The sequence below is a fragment of the Homarus americanus genome, unplaced genomic scaffold (assembly GCF_018991925.1).
Source record: "Homarus americanus isolate GMGI-L3 unplaced genomic scaffold, GMGI_Hamer_2.0 scaffold4106, whole genome shotgun sequence".
Classification (NCBI taxonomy): Eukaryota; Metazoa; Arthropoda; class Malacostraca; order Decapoda; family Nephropidae; genus Homarus; species Homarus americanus.
In genome coordinates, this window is record NW_024717473.1 from 5,047 (window position 1) to 15,425 (window position 10,379).

Consider the following 10,379-nt stretch of genomic DNA (forward strand, 5'->3'; position numbering starts at 1 on the left):
TATCTTCAACAGAAAATTTATGGAAAGATAAGTTTTTCTCTCTTTAAATTAGCAAAAATTCATGATCAATTGTCATTAAATTGGGCGTCAATGTTCTCGTAGCTTTTACATCCAGTACATCATTTAACTGAAATTTATGTTTCCTAAGTGTCACACTGATGTTTCTGACAGAGAGGCCAGTAACAACAATGTACAGTACTACAAGATCAAGCTGTACGAGGCAGTCACTTACTCTGATATGTGAGTGATGTTCTCTCCTTCGGGTGGTAGGCACGTGTAGTTGACTGCTGGGGCGTAGAACATCATGTTGAAGTTCTGCGGCGGCAGGAGGAAACACCCTGTGATAAACCACAGAGGGGTTTAATTTTACACCTTCAAGTACATTCAGAAATTAGACGATTGGTATTAGTGGTGTCATGATCGGAATGACGGCTACCCTGTTAAACTAATGATCCATATTACGCTTACACGTCCACAAAACCTTCTGAGTCTCCCAGTGGGAATGGCCTCCGTTCTCCCTGTTTCTTTGATGATGTCATCGCGATGTCATATGTTTGTTGACCAATTGTAAACTCTTTCTGCTACCGAGAACTTTTTTTTTTTATTATTATTTATTGGACACTCCCCTACATCCTTGTGTAAGGTGAAGTGCAGAAGCGTTTACAGCGGCCAACAGGGAAGCATGCTAAGTTCATGCTTGCCTTTATGTCTCATGAGTTAAGAGCGTAGAAGACTGAAGAGTCAGTGGTTTATGTCGTCAAGTCATTGGAAGCTTCAACAACTCCCTGAATACGAATTCGCAACTTTCGACTTACAACAGGTACCTACTTTACTGCTAGGTGAACAGGGACTAATGGGGGCTAGGAAGTAAGTCCAAACAACTTCCACAGGCCCGGGAATCGAACCTGTGACATCTCGCTTGCGAGGCAAGAGCGGTACCGCTTCTACCACCGATCCCCCGCTACCGAGACCCTGTAAACCCTTTTTTTTTCACTTATGATTAGCAGAGACTGATAATCATAGTGAAATTGTGGTAGGGAGGTTAACTGAGGAATGAGTTGATATTCCTGGAAAGGAACCTTTTAAAATCTGCTCCTCAGGTTGTAGCAAGGCGTTGCATGTTGGGACCTGTTGCCATCCAACCTTTTGTGATCAATTTAATTCTTGCTTTTGATAGCTCAGTCAGAGCATTGTTTGTAAAGATAATAGTAGGGAATGGAACTGAGTTCGTAGTCTTAGTTTCAAACGTCAGAGTGTTACAGTAAGGTAATTCAGTGAAATGGTTGAGTAGGTGGAATCCGTAACTTAAGCATGGGTGGAAGGCGGTGGGCAGCTTGACCGTCAGTGAGCCGCTACCGCTACGCTTCCCTTCTCAGTGTTGTAATTCGCCATTTTTAAGTGATTTGACCTAACTAATAGTTTGATTGTGCAAGTGTTAAAGTAATGTAATTAATGTGCTTTGAGTGAAGTATTTTATGTCATTAATATCCCTTTGAAACGTTGAGGTTCGTTATAAACCATGAGTGAGCCACCACGCTTCCCTCCCACAGGTACCTAACGCAGCCTAGGCCGTGTCTGAAGCGTGGATGACGCATAGGGGGTAGCATTCCCCTAACGCCCTGCCCCTGTGGTGAACCTGGATCGTCAAGCCCCCAAACTACTGCAGGCCCCATCATTGGTGGATGAGTACAGTACATAACTCAGTGGGGCTGTTGGTGTGGTGGTGTTAGTCCACCGGGATTATCGGAGTTTGTTGGAAGGTGTCACTTGGTGATGAGACCCCCAGGGTGGCCGCTGGAGTATTGCCCCTGAGGTATTGAGTGTTGTACTGGCAGGTGCCACTGGTTTTATTGGTACTAAGGTGCTGTAAGAGTTTTTGTGTGTTTTGGTGTGTGTACACCCAGTAGAGGTACAAGTAAATTGAGCCTGAGGGCATGGTACCAGGAGTTCCTACTTTGGGTGCATACAACGTCTTTTCTGTAACCATTTTTGTGTTTCAATAAACAGTGTATTTGTATGAGGGTCTATGATTCACCTATAGTATTCACCGTTGTTCTTTTCCTAATACTCGATACTATAATTACATGAACCCATGGGCCTTCCTCTCACGTCACGCTACCAGGTCAGAGTATTTACGCAAGTTGTTGTAAGAGTGCCAAGCCCTCGCAGGGTGGCAGCTTGTGTTGCGCGCTCTTACAAATGGTGGCCTCAGTAGCTCAGCAAGCAGTAGCAGCCCCCGCTCTTACAGTGGGTGCTTAGAAGGATTAGAAAAAAAAGAGATAATTGTCATTGATGAGTTTGCTCTTAAGTGTCTCAGAATTTGATAAGATTAGAATCTCAGGCGCCATTAGTTATGGACACCGATTAGGTTACTGGCCCCAGCTGATAAACAGAAACCTTGGTGAAAAATGATTTTGTCAGTCATCAATAACATTCGTACAATTAATGTTGACGGCAAGGCGACTGGAGTGCTATACTTATTATAACAGGACCTTGGGAAATACTGTCTACTAGAACTACAATGATACTTTTAGAGACTGAAATGTAGACAAAATTATATTGTTTTTGAATGGTGTTGCACTGAGACGAAAACAACGCTATCGAAATACAAATCCACGAGTATAAACTTATATGCCGATGGGATAGTGCTAGAAAGCATTGTAAGCCATGACATGGCGGACCATCTACAAAGGAACAGCCCTAGGTAGCGGGAATGCCAACAAGGGTTTATGAGTGGACGCTCCAGCTTGACGTGGCTGTTGGGAGTACAGGCTGTATTGGCAAAAGATACGTTGACTGTGAAACATAACAAAACAATCTCTATCACCTTCAAACACGGTTCAAAGAATGAATGCTGATTATTGCTGAGATTCAATACTTTGAAATACAAGAGTATCGGGAAACGTTCCATTGTTCCAACATGCCGAAGATATTGCCCCAACTGAAACTACAGTAGATGTAGCGCCGGATGATTCTGAGAAGAAAATCTTACCAGTAAGGTAATAAAATTAATGCAAAGATCCAGTTCATAATTAGTCCGTCTCTCTATAAGACTTCTAAAGTGTGGTACGTCCTCACTTGGGGTACTGTGATTCTGTTTGGTCTCCAAAGTAAACAAAGATGACCAATTGATTAAGAACGTCCAAAGGAGGGTCACTTAAAGTCTAGACACTTGTCTTACCAAGATATGTTAGTACGTCATCAATTGTCCCATTAGAGGTCACACCCTTACTTTGAAGAAGCTATCAGTATATGGAAGACTGCTGGAATAAATGTTGTGAACTTTTGGAATAGCCTGCCAGACTTGGCCAATACTGGTAGTGGTACAGTTGCCAGCAAAAGTCCTCCCACAACTTGATACACAGGGTTGTGGGAGAACTTTTGCTGGCAACTTACATGTTCAAGTACTTGCCAACAGTGCGTCACCGCACGAGTGCTAGTGAGCTGACAAGGGTGCAGGGAATAATGAACTATGCAGTAAAGTATAGTTCATTTAGAGAGAACTAGACTTAAGTACCGGTAACGAGGGGGAACTCCCATAAAGGTTACGAGGAGAACGGACAGTGATAAATGTGAAGAAATACCAGGAACCGAACCACGGAGCCTTTTACTGTTCTAGCTCCATTAACTGGCCAAATCCACCTACAACCACTAGCGTAGCTAGGGGGGCGGTCCGCCCCGGGCGGCACTTTTGGGGGGGCGGCACTTTTGGGTCTGCTCATCACCCATATCTGCAGCTACTGGAGACGTTAATCCATCCCTTTGTATCGGCGGCAAGTTAATCCTTGTCGTGTCTGACCTTACACCTGACCCACATCATCACGGCCACGTCATGAGCTACACCCTTGCTATGAGGCCCCCCGCCACACACACAACCTGTAACCTGTTGAGGATTAAGGAAACAACTTCAAACAAGTACGCCAGTGAGCTCATGTGGTGTGGGTCAGGTGTTAGGTCAGACACGACGAGGATTAACTTGCCGCCGATACAAAGGGAAGGATTAACGTCTCCAGTAGCTGCAAAACCATGCAGTCTCGGGTCATATCAGTTCATGTACAGCCGACCAATCCACCAGTTACAAGCAATTCACTTCAGTTCTGCACAAGTCTCCATCGTGACAAGACGAGGGGAGGCTAGACGACTTTTAAGTTCTTTTGTGTTTTCGATCCAGTTATTTACTTCGTTGGAAGACATAATACTATAAGGTAAGAAATATTAAAGTATTGGTTAAAAAATATTGATGTGACTTTTGCTGCGGTACTGAGATTAAATATTAAGATTTTGTTTCACAGCATTGCGATTTTATACTAATACACTATCCTCACTGGGGTACAGACAAAAGCCCCCCCGACAAAAGCCACCCAGACAAAAGCCCCCCAGACGAAAGCCACCCAGACAAAAGCCCCCTACTTTGATCGGGGTGGCTTTTGTCTGACAACAGTAAGGGCTTTCAAAAGTTACGGACATAATTAAATAGTTGAGGGTAAAATATACTGTTCTTCTCTGTGGTTAATTATTGGTTAGGTTAGGGTTAGGGTTGTCAGACAAAAGCCACCCCGATCAAAGTAGGGGGCTTTTGTCTGGGGGGCTTATGTCAGACATCCATTTTCACTGTACTCTGAGTCTGTAATTTTAGATTAAGTTGCTACTTTTTACATTTCCATTGTATTACATTGATACTAGTGTCATTATATCGTGATTTTAGATCAAGCTGTTATTTTTACATTGCTGTGATTTTAATCATTTTAGATGATAATGACACTAGTGTGACAGTGTCATTATACCGTGATTTTAGATCATACTCAATAAAAGATAACGGTGAGGATTTTCCTCACAATTGCTATTAGTGTTGCTACCTGTGAGAGGAGTTTTTCGAAACTAAAACTGATCAAGAATTACTTAAGATCTACTATGAGCACCTTGCGGTTGAGAAATCTTGCCATACTGTCTATAGAGCGACAATTGACAGATGAAATAGTTTTTGACAATGTCATTGAAGAATTTGCCAACAAAAAAACAAGAAAAGTTACTTTGTAGAAAGTTGTAGTTTTCATTTCAGAAATAAAGAGGGTCCTAATTTTTTATACTTTTTTACTTTTTTCCCTATCCTATATGTCGTTTTTGCTTTTTGTTTAACTGTTACTTATAAAGTTTAAGTATGTTTGGGGGTGTATTTAAAGCATACTATATTTGAGTAAGTGAAAGTACAGTAATATTATAATGGTACACAAACTATTTAATATATATATATATATATATATATATATATATATATATATATATATATATATATATATATATATATATATATATATATATATATATATGTAAGAGTGAGTCACTGTGCGTGTGCAATATGTATTTTTGTGGGGGCACGGGGGTGGGGGGGGAGGCGGCTAACTCAAGGGCCGCCCCGGGCGGCACACACTCTAGCTACGCCAATGCCTACAACTTTAGGATTATCTGGTTAAGCTGGGCTACGAGTCGTCGTTAAGAGCAAAAGTCTAACTTGTGGTACTTTCCCAATATTGGCATCATGTGGGAGACAGACCGGGTATGATGACGGTTTGGAAACATCTAGTATGTGTAACTTAGGCGAAGTAAAGCACTGAACTGATGGAACAACATAGACAATTATAAAAGTTAGCCGATAAATAAATATATTTCGGAATGTTTTTCACTGAAGTAATTGTGGTAGGGGGAAGCATAAGGTAAGCCGTAATAAAAAAATGGCACTATTTTTTTGTGTAATACGATATGCATGTGTTATATATGCAGACTGCCGATCTACCTGAGTCAGGTAGTTAAGGGGAACCTGAGACAGAGATCCATACTGCTTAGGCTACATATAAACATTAAATGAAGTATGAGAGACAATATACCGTTTATATACAAACCAGCAGATGCACAAAACAACCATAAGAGTCAGAAATGGACGAGCATAATGTATGATATGGACACGAAGTAGTACCTTCAGCTGTGTATCCTTATATTACATAGAATTAATACATGTTCTGTAATACTTTACTATACATAATTAATGGAGTAATATAAGGGTACACAGCTGAAGGTCCATATCATACACATAATATCTATAATACAATCGCACAAGTCTTGACATGGAAGGTTGGATATTAAAGACAGTGAGGATTCGGGAGAGATTACATGCATTCTTTTTAGCGCAGTATACTGGAAAGCTAAACAGGAATAGAAACACCCAGACGTGGAAATTTATAATAGGGTAGTGTTCACTGTTGTGTCCTGGGATAAACTACCAAGGTTCGGTTAGGTTTAGATTTGAGAAACTTGTCTATGCTCGTATACGTAAAAGGTTGTTGTAGCCACTGTTAGGTTTAACTGATAAGACTAGGGGATGGGAAGGAGACAATGATAACAAGATAGCCAGTGGTGAAAAAGCACAGCGAACAGGACCACTTACCTGTACGTACTGTACCCAACAAACCTAACCAGACCTAATGATCTTGTGGTAACTTTGGCTAGGTTACACTTGGTAGTTCGTGTCCTCTGAACTCTATGATGCTTAAATGTTTTAATATTCCTGAGGTAGTTTAGGTTAAGTTATATTTTTAGGTCATGTCCTTTGATGTGTTAATGGTTTAGTGGCACCGTTCTTAGTACTCCCTTTAACACTGGTAATTTTTCAAGACTTCTATTAAATGTTAACAGGCGATGAGAAAATTAAGGAAATTATTATTACCGAAACCACCAACACCATCCAGGAACATAAAAGTTAAAAAAAAAAAAAATCTTTGTGAGATTAAGAGAGTAAAAGACTTACAGTAGCCTGCGCTGATGAAATAGATCAGGTTCCACTTGCCGGTCCCCAGCTGGGTGAGCAGCTCGTCGAACTTGTTGGTCATCATGGTGCCGTAAGAACCCCCTGAAGAAGGGAAGATTTATCAATAAAACTCCTGAGTCAAAAGAAACATAATTATATAATACAATTGTTTTTATATATTAAGATTCTATAGATCCATCGACATCTTTTTCATTTTGTTTTCATTCTTACTCAAAGGTGATGAGTTCAGTTGTTTAATCGTCATAGAAGCAGAATACAGAAAGCTGAATAAATCTTCTACGAACTAATATCGTTGCAAAAGAAAACTAATGATGGGAATATGAGTAAGTATTTTATGGGATCGAGTCGAAGGAGAAGGAACATCCACTCCTAAGGTACCTTCAATGTTGATAAATTTCTTAGGGATTTTTAGTCTTAGAGATACTGTAGATGAAATTTGGTTGAGAGGTGGAGGGGCAAGGGGATGGTTATGTACCTATCCTTCCACCCGGGGGAAGCTGGCGATAATGAAAGGATAAGGGAATTAATTAATGATTGAGTGACAATGAATGAGTGGGTGACAGGATAAATTAGTAAATAAATGGGTGACAGAATGAATTATGAATGAGTGAATGAGACAACATAGCAAATGAATGAGCGACAATGACTGAGTGAGTGAAGAAATGGGGATTTCAAATTAAAGAAAAACGATAAATAAACTAAGTATGGGAAGGAATATTTAAGAAATCTGAAACGTGTGACACCAAGGGTATGATGAACGTCTTTATTTCCTTGACCTCAGATGTTTCGAAGACTTATTTGCTTCAATCATGAATGAGCCTCTTAAAGTAACCACTATAATAATTATATAATACATAGTAAAAAAACAAACTATGATCAGTAAGACTCTGTATTCATGTTCAACTATAGTGCAAATTCAGTACTATTCATGTTCAACGAGTGTAAACTGAGTACTATTCATGTTCAACGAGTGTAAACTGAGTACTATTCATGTTCAACGATAGTGCAAACTCAATACTATCCATGTTCATCGAGTGTAAACTCAGTACTATTCATGTTCAACGAGTGTAAACTCAGTACTATTCATGTTCAACGAGAGAGTAAACTCAGCACTATTCATACTTTTACTTTTGCTTTTATCCTCTTGATCACTGATCGGCTCGGTAGCCGCTTGGGCGATCGGTCACGTCTCTGTTATGCACTGTTGGCAAGTACTGGGCATGCACTGGCTCCTGAATGTATCTGAACCTGCTCCAATGCTTGTCAAGTCTGGCCTTGAAAGAGCTCACACTCGGTGCCGTCACAACACACTCAAGCAGATTGTTACAAGAGTTCACACCTCTCACTCCGAAAAAGTTACCCCTCACAGTTTTCTTGACTAGTGGCTTCTCCACCCTTGAGCTGTGACCCCTTGTGGGGCGAACGTCCGCCAGTTCCAGGTAAGGACACTCGACTGAGTAGTGCCCTTTCAGATGTTTATACACTTCAATTAGATAACCCCATTGCCAGCCTGTAACATAAGCTAGGCTATTGCAGGCGCTCTAATCTCTCAGGGTAGCTGAGATCCCGAAGTGCAGGCGCCAGTCTGGTGGCCCTTCTTTGGACATTTTCAATTAACCTGACAGTCCCTAGCATTTCTCGGGGACCAGACGGGGTGACAGTACTCTAGACGGGGAAGCACATCACTCTTGAAGATCGTTCCGAGTGATATCTGAACGGCCTTCTTATAAGACCTAATAATTTAGTTGCTTGATTCACCTTCTTCTCGCAATAGGCCCAATAACTTCAGCTCCTTGTCAACATACACACCAAGATCTTTTTCACCTCCAGTCTTAATCAACACAGTTTCTTCGTCCCGTTGGGACATATGATACGCCTCCTTAACGTTGGTACTTCCCAGGTGCAGCCTCTTACAATTCGTGACATTGAATCTTAGCAGCCATTTCTTCGACCATTCTTGAAGCTCACAGAGATCCTTCTGCAGCTCTTCACAGTCTACTTGGTTCTTAATTTCCCGAAATAACTTGGCGTCATCCGCAAACATTTGTATTGAGGAATGTATAGCATCAGGCATGTAATTTATGAAGCAAACAAATAACAACAGGCCCAATGCACTGCTCTGTGGTACCCCACTTGTGACGGATGTAAGGGCGGGGGCACGCTGCCACCATTGTAAGGGCGGCGGATCTCTACTTCATTGGTTGTCTACATATATCACTTCATGGTTACTTCATAACTTCAGTTCTTTTGGTAGCATGGCGAGGGTCTGCACATTGTAATTCTGGTATCAAGGTCACTTGGACAGAATAAAGGTGGATACTGGGAAAAAGAGATGAATACCCCCAATATACTCTAAGAAATGTTGTATTAATATGAAATCAAAGTAGGGAAAAAGATGTCATTAACATACAACTCCAAGGTGCAACTCCTCGGCTTTACTCAACTGCAATTCACTTAGATACTGTATTCTTACTTCTCACAACCTTACTGGTGTTACATTACATACAGCTACAAAGATCAACTCCTTGGCTTCTCAGCTGCAACTCCAATCAGATATTCTCGCTTCTTACAACATTACTGGTGTTTCATGGCATCACATTACATTACCAGGCAAACATACATCTGATACCTTCACTAGACTGTTGTTAGTACCTATGAAATGCACTCACAACACACAACACGTTATTGCTGATACAAACAAATTACATGGGTTCACTACCCAACAATAATTATCCCCAATCATATACAACAAACACTGTGGACCATATAACTGTACGGCGTGCCCCAGGGTAGGACACTGGCGTCTCACAACTGACGACCGCTGTTATGATTGTTGGTAGTCGATCACGTGGCGAGAGTCTGGGGTCTAGCCCCCACGATGCATGGAGCAAATTAATCCTGCCTAATCGGCGACATCGTCCATTACAGCTAACAGTTAGGTAGCCACCGACTCCGGGCAGCCGGTGGGGTGTACAAATAACCCACAAATTTGGAGAGCGTCACGGGAGGGGCTTCTGATGATGATAATCAAGTAAAGTGGCACATGACTTTGCACTCCTCCATGACATGACATGAAATGCTAGTGACAGGGGGAAAGGAGGTTCAGGGGAAGAATAAAGAACATAAGAACATAAGAAAATAAGGAGTCTGCAATAGGCCGGTTGGCCTGTGCATGGCAGCTCCTGTCGAGAGTTACTACCACTCTCTATCATCCATGAATCTATCTAGCCTCCTTTTGAAACTTTCCAGAGTTCCCGCACTTACTACAAAGTTGCTAAGCTTGTTCCACTCGTCCACCACCCTATTTGTGAACCAGTTTCTTCCTATCTCCCCCCTAAACCTAAACTTATCCAACTTGAATCCGTTGCTCCAAGTCCTATCCTGCTCGGATATTATAAGAACTTTATCTATATCCCCTTTATTGATTCCTTTCACCCACTTAAATACTTCTATCATATCTCCCCGCACTCTTCGTCTTTCTAGGGAATGCAAGTTAAGTTTCTTTAACCTATCCTGATATTGAAGGTTTCTAAGTCCCGGAATCATTTTTGTCATTCTT

General features: G+C 41.3%; 1 long non-coding RNA gene across 2 annotated transcripts; it reads right to left on the reverse strand.

Moving 5' to 3' along the window:
* Nucleotides 1-213: 213 nt before the first annotated feature.
* On the reverse strand, nucleotides 214-9,902 carry LOC121858898. Of its 2 annotated transcripts, none has more exons than XR_006087563.1 (3): nucleotides 9,592-9,902; nucleotides 6,800-6,901; nucleotides 214-338 (listed from the first exon to the last, which is right to left on the reverse strand). It is a non-coding gene; the product is annotated as an uncharacterized LOC121858898 (long non-coding RNA). The 2 variants fall into 2 exon arrangements; XR_006087562.1 differs by having other exon boundaries at nucleotides 9,584-9,902.
* Nucleotides 9,903-10,379: the final 477 nt, after the last annotated feature.